This window comes from Notamacropus eugenii, chromosome 7, assembly GCF_028372415.1.
Source record: "Notamacropus eugenii isolate mMacEug1 chromosome 7, mMacEug1.pri_v2, whole genome shotgun sequence".
NCBI classification, from domain to species: Eukaryota; Metazoa; Chordata; class Mammalia; order Diprotodontia; family Macropodidae; genus Notamacropus; species Notamacropus eugenii.
In genome coordinates, this window is record NC_092878.1 from 5,530,769 (window position 1) to 5,549,708 (window position 18,940).

Here is an 18,940-nt window from a genome sequence, read left to right on the forward strand (position 1 = left end):
CTTGGTTTTTGTGACACTACTCTTTCCTAGTTCTATCTGACTACCCTTTCTCAGTCTTCTGTGCTGGATCTTCATCCAAGTCATTACCGTTAATTGTGGGTGTCTTCCCCAATGTCTCTCCTGGCTGGGCTCTCTTCTCCCTCAATATATTTTACTTGGTTATCTCACCAGCTGCCATGGATTCAGTGACAATCATAACCTGACTGCTATCTACCTTTCCAGTCTCATTACATTTCACTCCCTCAGACCCCATCAGGAACTCCATGATCCAGTTGTTCCTCACGCAAGAAACTTCATCTCCCAATTTAAGGCTTTTCACTGGGTTTTTCTCATGCCTGGAATGCTCTCCTTCATCTCAATGGATGCAAGATCGGGAAGAACTGAGCTCAAATGCCACACCTCAGATACACAGCTAACTGTGTTTCCTCATCTGTAGAATGGGGATACTACTACTGGGTTCTTGTGAGAATTGAATGAGATAACATGTAAAGTGTTTTGCAAATTTATTATTATTGTTTCTGCTATCATCATTATCATAATCACCTTAGCTATTTCCACCACGGTTTCTAGTTCTGTCTTCCAGGGACAAGAAGAGCAAGCAGAATCCTTTCAAGTGCTTGAAGACAGCTATTTTATCACCTCCTCGAGTCTTCTCTTCTGAGACTAATACTGAACAGAGAGAACAGCAGGAAGCTACCCAGCCCAGAGTAATAAGCACATATAGTAGGAATCTGTTACTGTCATTTGCCTCCAAAACAAGGTGCAGTCAGACAGACAGGAAGAGGACTGGGAGAAAGCTATGTCACAAAATTCTAGAGATGAAAAATTATTCAAGAAGAGAGTATTCAACAGTGTCCAATGTAGGAGAAAGGTCAAGGAGGACAAGAACTGAAAAAAAGATCAAATTTGGTAATAAAAACATTTCTGACAAGTCTGGAGAAAGCAGCTCACTTGAGTGATGTGTGGAAGCTACATTGCAAAGGGCTGAGGAGAGGAGAGGATGTAGTGAGCATAGACAGCTTTTTAAGGCATTTAGATGAGAATTGGAAGACACAGGATAGTGAAGGTTTTTTTTAAAGGGTGTGGAGAGACTTAGGCATATTTCAAGGCAATATAGAAGGAGTTGGTAGATAGGAAAATATTAAAGGCTGTGTGGAGGAGTGTGGGAGTGTTTAAGGTTATAATGTGCTTAAGAAAACAGAAGTGGATGAGATCAAGGATACATATTAAGGATTGAACTTGGCAAGGAAGACTACATCTTCATCTGATACAGGGAAGGAAGGAAAAAGTAAGGAAGATGCCTGAATGATGTGAGATGCAGCACATTTAGAAAGGCTGACTTTGGCAAGGAGAAGGGCCATTCCACTCTCAGTGACAGAGAAAAGGGATGAGGTCAATGGAATTTGAGAGATGTCACTCAAAATGGTTGTATGATTTCCTCCAGGTCCATTCAGCAGCATGTGATTACGAATAGAGGGTATATAGTGAAAATAACCCGGGTTTGACAAGGGAATAGCCAGAACAGGACACGGGAGTAGAAGATTATGCAGGTTTAACTGGCCAACTTTAAGCTCAAAACTGAAAGAGGTAAGTGAAGTCAGAGGAGAGAAAATGGCCCAAGAAGCTGGAGGGGTAGAGGAACTGGAAGTTTGATGAGGGAAAAGAATGAGCTTAGGAAGGCTGAGGCATAGGGAAGAAATAGAATTATGGTCAGATAGATGAATGTCAGAATTTTTAATTAAGGAAATGGAAATATTATGGGCAATGATGAGGTCCTGGGAATGACTGCTGAGGTGGGATGAAGGAGTAGGTCACAGGACTGAAAGAAACTGAGGTATTGGACGGATAAAGAGTTTATTATAGGGCAGGAGTTGGGGAGGAGAGGAAAATGGTGAACCAGGTACTGAATTTCTTTAGAAAACAGAATGATGTAGCAGTCAATATATATAATTTGAATTGGTTGGAAATCTTTGATACTGCAAATTTCAAAGGAAGAAAGGTTACTGGGTGATGGTGGTAAAGATAGAGTCAGAAAGTAAAGTAGGGAGCAAAAAGTGTTGAATCTCCCTCTCTAAGATCAATATGTGAGGAGCTGTGGGTGAAGTTCAAGGTGGGGTGCCTATGACAGGTCACTGAAGGATAATCATGGTTAAAAAATGGGATGTAAATGAGAAAGTGATGAAAAAATGAGCAGCTATCAGGTGGTGGGGAAACCAGCAGAGTAGTATCTCAAAGCCTTAGGAAGGAGAATATTGGTTGAGTTGATCAATAAATGCTGCAGGGAGATCAAGAGGAATGGAGCCTGAGAAAAGGTCATTAGATTCAGTGATTAAGAACATCAGTTACCTTGGAGAAACTAGTTTCAGCAGAGATGTGAGAAGACAAAGTGATTTAGAAGTTAATGGGAGAAATATGAGAAAACAAACAGCTGTTTCTAGGAGTTTGGCTTTGAAAGGGAGCAGGGATTATAATAACGGTAACAGCCGGCACTGAAATGGTGCATTTTAAGGCTAGGAGAGCACTTCACAAACATGATCTCATTTGATCCTCACAACAGTCTTGGGAGGTAGGAGCTAAGAATGTCTTCATTGCACTGAGAAGGAAACTAAGTCAGAGAGGTTAAGTGAATTGCCCAGTATCACACAGCTACGAAGTGGGCGATGTTCAATTTGAACTCAGGTTTCCTGATTCCACTTTTGCCATTGTGCTACTTAACTGCCTCTAAGCAATACAGAAAAATAGCTTGAGAGGACAGTTGAGTCAAGTGAAGCTCTTTTGTAGCTGCTCTTGTTCCATCATGTTCTGACAGATGGCTTCTATTTTCTTAGTAAAGGAGGTGAGATCCTCTGTTGAGAGGGAGGAGACAGAGAGAGGAGAGGTCTTATACAGTCACTTTGAGGAATATAGCAGTCGATCAGGGAAGACATATGAAGTTGTTGACAAGTCCCTTTGGGCTGCTGTCTTGTATGGTGTGCTCCTCTTAAGGCACAAGCTAATAAGATCCTGTAGTTCCTATATCTTGTTGGCAAAGCCACATGTAACCTCTGCATGAAGCTCTAGGATACAAGAGGAAGGAAGATGTCTGTTACACATCAACATTAATGTCATTATCTCACTGACACTGTTACAGGACTTCTGGCAGAGGCATTTTTGAGAATAGGTAAGAATTTATGTGGTTAAGGACATAGCTGTTGCTGTCCTCTTGACCCCTTTTTATCACCTAAATCATTTATGTGGGCTAGTGCCCTCCCAAAGGTACATTCCATGTACTCTGTTATCATTTATGTATCTATTTTACTACATGTTCTCTCTCCCATTAAAATGTAAGCTTGAGGACACACTGTTTCTGCCTTGTCTTTTATGTAAGCATGTTATAAAAGAGACTCCTGAGTTTCTTCTCAGTAACTAACACATATACCATAGATAGTCACCCAGCTAACTAGGCTTCTTCTTGCTCTCCCTCTTGGTTATAATCAACTATGAATGGCGTGGGTTGAGTTAGAAATAAAGAGCCCAATTCTTGAGAGAAACAGGATGGGGAGGACCAGGATCTCTTTCTCTCTCTGTACGTATGTATTGATCTTGATGGCTCTCAATGGACTGTCACAGTCATTATCACTTGATCACCATAGAAACAACAAAGATTCCAAACAAAGGCTCACCTCCCACTAAACTCATCACAGTTGATGAGCAAAACTCACATGATCATCTTTACACAGAAACACAAAAAGAATTTCCTGCTCTTAAGAATCTTTTGCTCTGGGGAGGAGTCAAGATGGTGGAATAGAAAGATACACATATGCTAGCTCCTAACCCACAACCCATAAAATACCTGTAAAGAAGAACTCCCAACAAATTCTGGAGCAGCAGAAGCCACAGAACAATGGAGCAGAGGAGATTTCTGTTCCAGAGAGACCTGAAAAACTGACATGAAAGGTCCACCGCGCACTGGACCTGGAGCAGAGCCCAGCCCTGCCTTGACCATGAGGCACCAAAAGGGGCAGATCTGAGCAGGCTTCAGGGATGGAATCTCCAGCAGCAGCGCAGGTCCCTCCACCCACAGGTGCCAATGGTCAGTGAGAGGGTCTTTTCAGCTTGCCAGAGGGGAGCAGGGTGTTTCCATAACTGAGGCCCCCTCAGAAGGCAGCAGCAGAGGCAGCAGGTGATAGGGGCTCCCAAAGCAGGCAGGAGCTCGGATTGTTGAAGGTCTCAGCATAAACCCCTTGAGGGAACAAAGCCCCATGTGGTGGCTCTGCCCCCACCTGAGCACCTGAACTTATCTCACGCTGAATACCAACTCCAAAAGCCCTGAGGCTGGGAAGCAGCATTTGAATCTCAGCCCCTAGCACTAGCTGGGAGGAACTGGAGGAGAGGTGGGTGTGGAAAGGAAACTCAGAAGTTAAGTAACAGGCTGGGAAAATGCCCAGAAAAGGGGGAAAAAAATAAGACCATAGAAGGTTACTTTCTTGGTAAACAGATATCTCCTCCCATCCTTTCAGATGAGGAAGAGCAATGCTTACCATCAGGGAAAGACATAGAAGTCAAGGCTTCTGTATCCCAAACATCCAAAATAAATATTCAATGGGCTCAGGCCATGGAAGAGCTCAAAAAGGATTTTGAAAATCAAGTTAGAGAGGTGGAGGAAAAGCCGGGAAGAGAAATGAGAGAGGAAAGAAAAGCATGAAAAGCAGATCAACACCTTGCTAAAGGAGACCCCAAAAAATGCTGAAGAAAAGAACACCTTGAAAAATAGGCTAACTCAATTGGCAAAAGAGGTTCAAACAGCCAATGAGGAGAAGAATGCTTTAAAAAGCAGAATTAGTCAAATGGAAAAGGAGATTTAAAAGCTCACTGAACAAAATAGTTCTTTCAAAATTAGAATGGAACAGATGGAGGCTAATGACTTTGTGAGAAATCAAGAAATCACAAAACAAAACCAAAAGAATGAAAAAAGGGAAGATAATGTGAAATATCTCATTGGAAAAACAACTGACCTGGAAAATAGATCCAGGAAAGACAATTTAAAAATTATGGGCCTACCTGAAAGCCATGATCAAAAAAAGAGCCTAGACATCATCTTTCATGAAATTATCAAGCAAAACTGCCCTGATATTCTAGAACCAGAGGGCAAAATAAGTATTCAAGGAATCCACCAATCACCACCTGAAAGAGATCCAAAAAGAGAAACTCCTAGGAACATTGTGGCCAAATTCCAGAGTTCCCTGGTCAAGGAGAAAATATTGCAAGCAGCTGGAATGAAACAATTCAAGTATTGTGCGAATACAATCAGGATAACACAAGATCTAGCAGCTTCTACATTAAGGGTTCAAAGGGTGTGGAATATGATATTCCAGAAGTCAAAGAACTAGGACTAAAACCAAGAATCAACTACCCAGCAAAACTGACTATAATACTTCAGGGGCAAAAATGGCCTTTCAATGAAATAGTGGACTTTCAAGCATTCTTGATGAAAAGACCAGAGCTGAAAAGAAAATTTGACTTTCAAACACAAGAATGAAGAGAAGCATGAAAAGATAAACAGCAAAGAGAAGTCATAAGGGACTTACTAAAGTTGAACTGTTTACATTCCTACATGGAAAGACAATATTTGTAACTCTTGAAACTTTTCAGTTTCTGGGTAGTTGGTGGGATTACACACACACACACACACACACACACACACACGAGCGCGTGCACACACACACACACACAGAGACAGAGAGCACAGAGTGAATTGAATAGGATGGGATCATATCTTAAAAAAATGAAATTAAGTGGTGAGAGAGAAATATATTGGGAGGAGAAAGGGAGAAATGGAATGGGGCAAATTATCTCTCATAAAAGAGGCAAGCAAGAGACTTTTTAGTGGAGGGAAAAAGAGGGGAGGTGAGAGAAAAATATGAAGTTTACTCTCATCACATTCCACTAAAGGAAGGAATAAAATGCACACTCAGTTTGGTATGAAAACGTATCTTACAATACAGGAAAGTGGGGGAGAAGGGGATAAGCGGGGTGGGGAGGATGATGGAAGGGAGGGCAATGGGAGGAGGGAACAATTTAAAGTCAACACTCTTGGGGAGGGACAGGATCAAAAGAGAGAATAGAAGCAATGGGGGGTAGGATAGGATGGAGAGAAATATAGTTAGTCTTTCACAACATGACTATTATGGAAGTCATTTGCAAAACTACACAGATATGGCTTACATTGAATTGCTTGCCTTCCCAAAGGGAATGGGTGGGGAGGGAGGGATGAAGAGACGTTGTAACTCAAAAGTTTTAGGAACAACTGTCGAGTACTCTTCTTGCTACTAGGAAATAAGAAATACAAGTAATGGAGTATACAAAGTTATTTGGCCCTACAGGACAAAAGAGAAGATGGGGACAAGGGAAGGGAGGGATGATAGAAGAGAGGGCAGATTGGTGATAGGGGCAATTAGAATGCTCAGTATTTTGGGGTAGGGGTAGGGGACAAATGGGGAGAAAATTTGGAACCCAAAATTTTGTGAAAATGTTAAAAGTTAAATAATTTTTTTTAAAAAAGAAACAAAGAACTTAAATAACTAACAGAATTATTCAGTGTTCATGGCTAGGCTGTGCCAAAAAGTGATAAAGATGACATTGCCAAAATTTATTTACAATTTTACTGCTATCTCAATCAAATTACCATGGGTATACTTTACAACATTTGAAAAAATACCAAAATTCATTTGAAAAAACAAAAGATAGAATATCAAGGGATATGATGAAAAAAGTCAGGACTAAGGAGGAATAGTACTTCCAGAACTCAAACTATATAACAATAGAGCTGTCAAGAAAACCAGTTGACATTGGTTAAAGGACAGAGAGGAAGATCAATGGGTATAGAAATTGGATAGATTAGGGAATAAAGGAGATTTAAAAATAATAGAACTCAATAACTCAGTGTTTAATAAATAAAAAACATAAAATAACAGGAAAAGCTCCCTATTTGAAAAAAACTGCTGAGAAAACTGGAAGGTAATCTGGCAGAAATTAGACTTAGACCAACTTACATCACATTCCATAGTGCATTTTAAATAGATCTGTGATCCTAATATTAAAGATCATACTATGAAAAATTAGAAGAGAAATAGATTATGTAACTCTCACAGCTACGGGTAGAAGATGTATTTTGAACCAACCAAGAGATGGAAACCATTGCAAAAAGTAAAGAGACAACTTTGATTACTTGAAACTAAAAAGTTTCTGCACAGATAACATTAATACATCTCGGATAAGAAGGTCAAATGGGAAAAGTCTTTATATCAAATTTCTCTTATAAGGATTTGGCATCCAAGATATGTTATGTCTGTATATATGTCTGTATGTGACTAAAAGCCATTCCTCAACAAATGAATGACCAAAGGATGTGGACAAACAGTTCTTGAAAGAACTGTAAAGTATTCACAACACATTAAAATGCTTCAAATCAGTAATAATAAGAGAAATACAAATCAAAACAATCCTAAGGGCTTATTTTACACCCAGCAAATGGCAAAAATGACAAAAATGTCAATAGTCAACCCTGGAGAGGTTGTAGAAAGACATGCGCACTAATACATTGTTGGTAGAGCTGTAAAATGGCATAACCATTTGGAAAGAAATCTGGAATTATATAATTAAAGAGACTAAACATTAATTTTTTAAAAAATTTAATTTAATTTTTTAAATTCATTTTTTGAACCCCAAATTCTCTCCCTCCCTCCAGTTCCTCACCCATTGAGAAGGCAAGCAATGTAATACACATTATACATGTGAAGTCATGTAAAACATTTTCAAAAAACAGCAAAAAAAAACCAAACCAAAAAACAAAAGAAATATTCTTCCATCTGCCCTTGGAGGTTATCAGTTCTCTATGTGGAGGTGGATAGCATTTTTCATCAAGAGTACTTTAGAATGAGTATGAATCATTGTACTAATCAGAGTACCTAAGTTTTCTACAGTTGATCAATATTGCTGTTACTGTGTACAGTGTTCTCACTTAACTCTGATGAAGGTTTTTCTGAAACCAATACCTTTCATGATTTCTGACAACACTATAGTATCACATCACAATCATTTCATAACTTGTTCAGCCTTTCCCCAAATGACCATTCCCTTAACTTCCAATTTTGTCACCACAAAAAAGAGCTTTTATGAATATTTTGATACATTGCTGGATCAAAGAGTGTGCTTAATTTTATAGTCCTTTGGACATAGTTTTAAATCATTTTCTAGAATGGCTGGCTCAGTTCATAACTCAACCAACAATGCATTAGTGTATTTATTTTTCCATATCCCCTCCCACATGTTATTTTTTGTTTCTGTCATGACAGGCAATCTGATAGGTGTGAAATGGTACCTCAGAGTTGTTTTAATGTGCATTTCTCTACTTATTAGTGATTTAGAGTATTTTTCATATTAGTTTTGATAAGCTTTGATTTCCTCTGGAAATTTCCTGTTCATATCCTCTGACCATTTATTAAGTGGGGAATGGCTCATGTTGTTGTAAATTTGGCTCAGCTCCCTATGTAACTGAAAAAATAAAGCCTTAACTAGAGAAACATAATATAAAATATTCCCCCAGTTTTCTGCTTTTTCTTTTGAATTTTGGCTGCATTGGTTTTGTTTCTGCAAATGTCTTTTCATTTCATGCAAACCAAATTATCCATTTTACTTCTGACAATCCTCTCTGTCTTGTTTGTTCCTAAACTCTTCCCTTCTCCGTAGATCTCAGAGGTAAATTTTTTTATGCTCCTCTAATTTTCTTATATCACCATTTTGGTCTATATCATGTATCCATTTTGATCTTATCTTCATATACAGTGGGATATATTGGTCTATACCTAGTTTCTGCCATACTGTTTTCTATTTTTCCCAGAAGCTTCCCAATGAGTTCTTGCCCCCAAAATTTGAATCTCTGAGTTTATCAAATACTAGACTACTACTTCATACTGTGTACCTTACCTATTTCACTGATCTACCACTCTATTTCTTATCTAGTACCAGATTGTTTTGATGATTACAACCTTGAAATCTGGTACTGCTAGGCTGCCTTCTTTTACTTTTTTTCATGGATTCTCTTGATATTATTGACCTTTTGATCTTCCAAATGAATTGTGTTATTTTTTTTCTAACTCTATAATTCTTTTGTAGTTTGATTGGTATGATACTAAATAAGCAAATTAATTCTGGTGAAATTGTTATTATATTGGCTCAGGCTACCCATGAACATTTAACATTCCTCCAATTGTTAATCTGTTTTTACTTGCGTGAAAAGTGTTCACATAATCCCTAAGTTTGTTTTAGTAGTGAGTCTCTCAAGAATTTTATATCATCTGAAGTTATTTTAAATAGAATTTCTGTCTTTTTCTGCTGGGTTTTGTTTAATATATAGAAGTGCTGATGGTTTGTGTGGGTTTATTTTATATCCCATAACTCTGCAAAAGTTGTTGCTTCAGCTAGTTTTTTTAGTTGATTCTCTAGGATTCTCTGAATATTTCATAATATTATCTGCAAAGAATAATAATTTTGTATATAGCCTTGCTGCCTTTTATCATTCCTTCAATTTCTTTTTCTTGTCTTATTGCTACAGCAAGTATTTCTCATACAGTACTGAATAATAATAATGATAATGGACTTTCTTGTTAGTTTATCGCCATTACAGATAATGCATGCTATTGGTTTTAGATAAATACTACTTATCATTTTAAGAAAAGCTCCATTTATTCATATGCTTTCTAGTGTTTTCAACAGGAATAGGTGTTTGTCCACACTCTTTTGAACTAGAGACTCCATTGCCAGACTTATATTCAAATGAAGCCATTGATAAGAGCTCTCCATATACTCCAAAGTATATATCACAGCACTTTATGTAATAGCAATGAAGTGCAAACAAGGTACATGCCCATCAATTGAGGAATGGATAATCAAAATATGGTACAGGAATGTAATGGAATATTACTGTGCTTTAAGAAATGATGTCTATGGCTATAGAAATACATGAAACAATCTGTACAAACTGATGCAGACTGAAGTAAGCACAGCTAAAAAAAACATACACAGTAACTACAACTATGTAAATTTTAAGAACTATACACTAAAAAGCAAAAGCAAATATGACAAAGCTAAAGATCAAGCAGAACTAGCATGAAGAGATAATGGAAAAGTACCCCAACTAGTCACTGCTGAAGGTGGGAGGTCCAGAGAAGCTACACACGTTGCACATTTTTGGACTTTATTCCTATGCAGTGTTAAGTTGTGCTGACTTTTCTCTCCTTGCTAAAAAAATATGATTTATTATAGGGAAGAGCTCTTTAGGAGGGAATGAGGAAGGGGAGGGATACTTGGGATAACTATGGCAATGTAAGAAACAGAAAGTATCAATAAAAACTGACTTTAAAGAAATCTTATGACAGGAAACCCACAGAACTTCTTATAAGAAAGTAAACCTTCCTGCCTACTTTCAGTTTCAGAGAGTAAAAAAGAAAATTATCATTGATTTAATCTTTGACAATGTATAAAATTCACTGTTTTCTTAAGAAAATTCAGCACATGTTCCACTTTCACTGCTTTTGAGAACAATATTTCTTCACATATAATGCATGAAACATACCATCAGGAGCAATTTCATTCTCCTTAGCCAATAATTGAGCTGCAAATTCCCTTCTCTTCCTTCTAATTGCTGCTGTACAAAGTGCACCAACCATACTAGTTTTGATCATGGAAATTATACTTTTCTAAAAGTCTATATATACTTCCTTTAAAAATCTTCACTTATTGTAGTATAACTAGGAGAAAAAAATATCTAGCAATTCTCTACCCACAGTAAGATTTTCATCACATGCACAAATGAATACAACTACTTGAGTCACTTCATTAACATTCATACTTTCATCAACAATAATCAAAAGTCAGAAATTTTCCAATTTTCATTTGTTTTCCATTGACATCAGGGACAATTTTGTTAATTCTGCAACAGTGTTTCATGCTGAAATATTCTGAAAATTTTTTCAGGATAAAGAATTTCAATGGCTTTCACTATACACTCCACAAATTCACCTTCACTAAAATAATGAATGTTTAGCTACAAGTTTAGAAACAGTGCAATTAGCTTTCACTACACTTTCACTGTCTTTATGGATTTTTGTAAATACTTAGTTTTTTTTGAAGTTATTTCAAATTTCTTAATTTACCTTATGCTAAGTATTATATCACAGCAGTGTATGTCATAATGGCATTTTAAATTATACTCATTGGGGACACTAATACTGTGTTTACAAATTAAATGTAAAATCTTGGACTTTAATTCTGTAAAGAAGTAATCTAGCCCCCATCTTATCTGAAAATTCTGTGTTCTTGTACAGAGTTTTTTTTACAACTTGCAGAATGTGACAATTTATGACCACCTTCCTATGAAATGTTTTAAGAAATTTATCATTTTATATTTCTAGTTAAAAATGTGTAAGCTACAGTAAAGACTCCTTTCTCTTAGCCTCTTTTACCTAAAGACTCATTCAACATGAAAGCAATAAAATATCATGTTTCCTGCCTACCATTTAACACAGAATGAATCTGAATGGCTCATGGATCAAAACTATACAAGTGCACAAACTATACTTAAAGCACTTCAAGGGCAGAATTTACTTGCACAGGTAGCATGAAGCTTTCTCCCACTAGACAAAAGATAGGGAGAAAAATTTCAAAATATGATAGACATTTACACATGGTACAAAACAGACAGACCATGCTATGAGGAAAACAGCAATTAGAGTACATGAAGGGCTGTCCCACACTAAGCATTTTGGTTTCTCTTCCTTTCTCAGCTATAACAGCTTCTCATTTGTTTATTTCCTCATGAACTCCACTAGACTGTTGGTTACTGATAGGTGGTACTTTGCCAAAACAAATGCAAGATCAATTTATTTTTTAAAATGTTTTAGGAGTATTTTATTTTTTCCTCAATTACTTGTCAAGAAAAAAATTTAGCATTCATTTTTTACAAGATTTTGAGTTCCAAATTTTGCACCCTCCTTCCCTTCTTAAAGACCTCTCCCCTCTTCTGAAAAGGTAGGCAGTTTGATAATAGTTTATACAAATGCTATCAGGTAAGAAATATTTCTGTATTAGTCACTGTTGTGAAAGAAACAGATTAAAAGAACCATGAGACATAAAGCGAAAAAAAATGCTTCAATCTGCACCCAGAGTTCATCAGTTCCTTATCTGGATATGGACAGCATTTTCCTTCTTGAGTCCTTTGTAATTGTCTTGGATCGCTGTATTCTTGAAAAGAGCTTTGTCATTAATAGTTTATCATCACCCAATGTTACTGATACTGTGGACAATGTTTTCCTGGTTATGCTAATTTCACTTTGTATCAGTTTGTACAAGTCTTTCCAGGATTTTCTGAAATCTACCTGTTCATTATTTCTTATTGCACAATATCATTCCATTGCATTTATATGCCACAGATTGTTCAGCCACTGCCCAATTGGTGGGCATCTCCTGAATTTCCAATATTTTGTCACCACAAAAGGTCTGCTATAACTATTGCTGCACATGTAGGTCCTTTTCCTTTTTTCATGACTTCTTTGGGATACAGATGCAGTAGTGGTATTGGTGGATCAAAGGGGATGCAGAGTTTGGTTGCCCTTTGGACATAGTTCCAAAGCGCTCTTGAAAAGGCAGTTCAAAATGCCAACAGTCCATCAGGGTCCCAATTTTCCTACATCCTTTCCAACATATACCATTTTCTTTTTTTGCCACAGTAGTCAATCTAATAGATTTGAGGTGGTACCTTAGAGTTGTTTTAATTTGCTTTTCTCTAATTAAAAGTCATTTAGAGCACATCTTCACATGCCAACAGACAGCTTTCATTTCTTCATCTGAAAACTGCCTGTTCATACCCTGACCATTTAGCCATTGGGAAATGGCTTGTATTCTTATAAGTTTGACCCAGTTCTCTATAGATTTGAGAAATGAGGCCTTTATTGGAGACACTGGCTATAGACATTGTTTCCTAGCTTTCTGCTTTTCTTCTATTCTTAGTTGCACTGGTTTTGTTTGTACGAAAGGTTTTTAATATAATAAAAATAATCTATTTTACATTTTATTATGCTCTGTCATTTGGTCATGAATTCTTTCCCTCCCCATAGCCTTGCTCTTCTAATTTGCTTATGGTGTCACCCTTCATGTTTAAATCATGCACCCATTTTGACCTTATCTTGATATATAGTGTGAGATATTGATCAACACCTAGTTTGTGTCCTTATGTTTTCCAGTTTTCCCAGCAGTTTTTGTCAAGTAGTAAGTCCTTATCCCAAAAGCTGGGGTCCTTGGATTTATTAAACATTAGGTTACTGTGGTCATTGATTACTGTGTCTCCTGCACCTAATCTATTCCACTGATTCATCACTATGTTTCTTGGCCAGTACTAGATAGCTTTGATGATTACTGCTTTATAATATAGTTTGAGATCTGGTATCGCTAGCCCACCTTCCTTTGCATTTCTTTTGCATTAATTCCCCTGATATTCTTGACGTTTTGTTTTCCCAGATGAATTTTATTTTTTCTAGCTTTATAACATTTCTTTTTGGCAATTTGATATCATTAGTTTAAGCAGAATTGTCGTTTTTATATTAGCTTGGCCTACCCAAGACCAATTGATATTTTTCCAATTGTTTATATCTGACTTTATTTGCATGAAAAGTGTTTTGTAATTGTATTCATGTAGTTCCTGAGTTTCTCTTTGAAGGTAGACTCCCAAGTATTTTATATTTCTTACAGTTATTTTGAAAGGACTTTCTCTATCTCTTGCTACTGGGCTTGATTGGTCATATAAACAAATGCTGCTTTATGTGGGTTTTATTTTACATCCTGCAACTTTGCTAAAGTTGCTAATTATTTCAAGTAATTTTTTAGATAATATTGGTGGTTTTATATAGATCCTACTTACCATTTTAAGGAATGCTTCTTTATTCCTATGGTCACCAATGTTTTTAATAGGAATAGATGCTCTATTTTGTCAAAAGCTTTTTCACCATCTATTGAGATAATCGTATGATTTCTGTTGGTTTTGTTATTCATATGGTCAATTATATTGATAGTTTTCCTAATATTGAACCAACCCATATTCCTGGTATAAATCCCACCTAGTGTGTAACCTTGTGCTATATTGCTGTAATCTCCTTGCTAATATTTTGTTCAAAATATTTGCATTGATATTTATTAGGGAAATTGATCTATCATTTTTTCTGTTTTAGCCCTTTCTGGATTAGGTATCAGCACCATATCTGTATCATAACAGGAGTTTGGTAGGATTCCTTCACCTACTTTTTCAAATAATTTATATAGTACTCAAATTAATTGTTCTTTAAATTGTTCTTTGGTAGAATTCACTTGTGAACCCATCTGGCTCTGGGAATTTTTCCTAGAGAGTTCATTAATGGTTTATTCAATTTCTTTTCCTAAGATGGGGTTATTGAGGCATTCTATTTCATGATCTATTAGATAATTTATATTTTTTGGTAAATATTCATTCATTTCAGTCAGACTGTCAGATTTATTGGCATATAAAGGAGCAAAATATTTCCCGATTACTTTAATTTCTTCTTCATTGGTGATTTTCACCCATTTCATTTTTGATACTGGATGTGGTTTTCTTTTTTTTTAATCAAATTAATCAGTGGTTTATTTATCTTATTGGTTTTTTCATAAAACTCCTAGATTTATTAGCTTAATGGTTTTTTTATTTTCATTTTTATTTATCTCACCTTTGATTTTCAGGATTTACAATTCCTTGTTCAATTGGAGATTTTTAATTTGTTCTTTTTATAGTTTTTTTAGCTGTATCCCCAATTCATTGATCTATTCTTTTTCCATTTTGTTGCTGTAACATCTTAGAGAAAATTTCTCCTAAGTACTGTTTTGGTTAGATCACATAAATTTTGGTATGCTGTTTCATTGCTGTCATTCTCTTTATGAAATTATCGATTATTTCTATGATTTGTTCTTTGACCCACTTATTCTTTAGGGTTAGTTTCCAATTAATTTTTAATCAGTCTTTCCATTGTGCTTTATTGAATATAATTTTATTGCATTATGATCCAAAAAGAATGAATTTACTATTTCTGCCTTTTTGTGTTTGATTTCAAGGTTTTATGCCCTACTACATGATCAATCTTTATGTGGGTGCCGTATACCAGTGAGAAAAAGGTACATTCCTTTTTATTCCCATTTAGTTTTCTCTGTCATATCTAAATTTTATAATATTCTATTTACTCCTTATTTTCTTCCTTTTTTCATTGAAATTATCAAGTTGTGAGAGGGAACACTAGAGGTCCTCCTCCAGTATAGTTTTAGTGTGTTTCTTCCTTAACTTTTCCTTTAAGAATATGGATGCTATGCCACTTGGTGTATATATGTTTAGTATTGATATTGGGTTTGTTTTTTTTTTTTTTAACAAGATACAGTTTCCTTTCTTATCTCTTTTAATCAAATCTATTTTTGCTTTTACTTGTCTGAAATCAGGATGCCTCCCCATTTTTTTTTTAAAGTCAGCTGAAGCATAATATTTTGCTCCAGCCCCTTATCTTTACTCTGCGTGTGTCTCTCTGCTTCAAGTGTTTCTTGTAAATAACATATTGTAGGATTCTGGTTTTTGATCCACTCTGCTATCCATTTCTGTTTTATGGGACAATTCATCCCATCCACATTCAGAGTTATGATTACTGTGCATTTCCCTCCATCCTATTCTTCCTTCTGTTTATCTCTCCCCTTTCACCCTTTCCCTCCTCACCAGGGTTTTGCTCCTGTCTACCACCCTCCCCTGATCTGCCCTCCCTTTTCAGTCCTCACACACTCTTCTTTCTTGTTTTCCCCTCCTACTCCCCTGTCAGGTAAGAAGGATTTCTATATTCAACTGATTGTGTATATTATTCCCTCTTTGAGCTAACACTGATGATAGTAAGGCTCAAGCAATGCTCATCTCCCACTCTCCCATTTCTCCCTCTAATGTAATAGGTCTTGCTCAACACTTCATGTAAGATACTTTACCCCATTCTTTCTCTCTCTTCCTTCTGCACTCATTGCACTCTTCTTTCTCATTCCTTAAATTTTTTTATGTCATTCCCTCAAATTCACCTCATACCTATATGCTCTGTCTCTCTATATTCCTTCTATATGTACTATGTGTGATACAATTTTTAGGAATTACAAGTATCATCCTGCCATGTAGAGATGTAAAACGTCTAGTTCTTTTGAATTCCTTATGTTTTGTTTCCACTTTTTACTTGTTTATGCTTCTCTTGGGTCTTACAATTGGAGATAAAATTTTTAGTTTAATTCTGGTCTTCTCCTTATGAAAGCTTGAAATCCCTTTACTTCATTCAATAACCATATTTCCCCTTAAAATATTATGCTTAGTTTTTCTCAGTAAGTAATTCTTGGTTGTAGACTATTAGCCCCTTTGCCTTCCAGAATATCATATTCCATGATCTCTGATCTTTTCATGTTGCATCTACCAAGTCCTGTGTCAAACTTTAATTTAAAAGTGAAGGCTGCCTAACCCATTATATGCTTCAGTGCTACGCAAAAGAATCAGTGCTTGTGCACAGAAATGAACAGTATGGATAAATGTTTACTATGCTACAGGGCACTTAATCAGTTGAAAATATAGACTTTATAGCTACCATGCAAAGGAAAATTAACAATTTTATTTTTCTTCCACTAATGGCCCTTCAAATACTGGCAATATTACAAAGTTTTTTTATATTTTTCTGCATTTTTTCATTGAAAATTGATTACAATTTGAATAGACAGGAATTTGGCTGTAAACTGAAAATCCTCTAGGCTCATTTTGCCATTTTGCTCATACCCAAGATTCTGACTTCTGACTTCCATGTGCCACAAACTTATCTCCAATTTCCATTACTAGCGCCAAAGCAGGGCCTGCTTCCTAGCATTTCTCTGGCCACCAACCCACTCTGAGTTTCCTCCTGGCTGCCCAACCACCAAATTTTGGCATAAACCACATTCTCAATTCCTACATCTCTCTCCTCTCTGCCTCCTCCAAAATAACTAGATATTTGAGAGTGGAAACTTATTCTTTTAAGATCAACCATTACCATGCTAATGGCTGTATTACATTATTCATTTTATGATTATAAAACTGTATTCAAGGAAAACATCATGATTTTAGTATTAAAATTTAATATGTTTTATTACATTTTTGTTATATTAATAATACAATTATATTACATAATGTAATTATAATGTTATATTACAATATTATGTGATATTTTTATTTTGTTGAATGTTTCCTAATTACATTTTAACCTGGTTAAAATGGACCAGGTGTTTCATACCTCTGCTCTGGTCCACCCTGTACCATATCTCCCCCAAAATAGAATGTAAACTTCAGAAGAACAAGAATGACATCTTATGTAAACTTTCTATCTCCCTTTTCACTAGCCTAGTTTTTTCATGCCTTAAGTACTTAATTACATTTGCTCAACTGAATCATCAAGAACAATCAGATAAGTTTAAGGCACAACCCTTGCTCTCAAAGATTATAATGTAGCTGAGAACATTAAGCAATACCAACCAGCCTAGTTAAGTACTAAATGTTGGGGGGTAGAAATCTAGGGGTTCAAGGAGAGATCAAAATAGTCTAAGGTGACTAGGGAAGAGTTTTTAAGTGGACAGTAATGAATACAAAACACCAGTCTGAATAGCATGCACATCCATAAAGTGAGAGAATAAGCTAGACCATACAACTTCTATTTGGACAGGGCCAAGAAACCATCTGATCTAAATCATAGCTGAACAAGTACTTCTACATCCCTAGCAAGTGTTTAATACTTATCAGCTGCAATAATGGATCATCAGAATAGAAGCTTAAAGAATGAGTAAGAGTCAATACTTCTAGAAACTGTAAAATGGAAGGGGGAATGACAAATACAAAAGTCCTGTGGGCAGTAAAGGTGTCTATGTAAAAGAACTTTGAAAGTTTTACAGCATCATACAAAAGAGTAAGTTATTAGCATGTTTAATCAAGTTTGAGGTGACCAGGACAAATAGTAATATAGATAAAAAGGGAAAGAAAAGGAAATGTGATATGAGGAAAAAAATGAACAAAAACTAAAGATTCACTCAGCAGATTAACCATGGGGCCAAAAGAAAAAGTTTTTAAAAAAATCCAGAGGTTTCCAGTCTGGCTGACTGATAGACTGTGGTGCTGCTGATAGCGTGTGTGTTCGTCCTTCGTTGCTGAAGAAGACCATATCATCAGAGGAATAATGACATGACTTGCACTTAGCTTTGTTTTGAGTGAGGGAGGGCTGTGCAGGTCACCAGCCTCAGTTCTCCTCCAGAGCCATCTGAATTCAGTGACCAGATATTCCTCAGGATGACTAGAGATGACCCAGGATGAGGCAATTGGGGTTAAGTGACTTGCGCAAGGTTACACAGCTAGTGAGTGTCAAGTGTCTGAGGTGACATCTGAACTCAGGTCCTCCTGACTCCTGCACTGGTGCTCTATTAGCAAGGGAAAGGATGAAGATCTTGTCAGATTTCTAGAAGTCTGTGAACTTAGATGGGAAAAAGTTACATCTTATTTTCTCTACTTCTAACTGAAATTTCTCCAGTTACCATAGTCAACAACAAACATTATTCCCAGGTTTCACCACACTGCCAAGGAGGTTGATGACACATAAAAAGGGTTAAGAATCCCTACCTATTGGTGGCACTCATACCCCTACCCATTTTGGCTGTACTTGCTGGAAAGATATGCAATTTCTTTTAAAAGGTAAAGCTGGAGATCCTATCACCGCAGCTATAACCAGCAAACAAATTCTTCAGTGACAGAAAATGAGAGAATTTCCAGTGGAGGAAAAATATCCCTAACAACATGGAAGCCACTGCCTACCATTTTTATGAGTTCAAG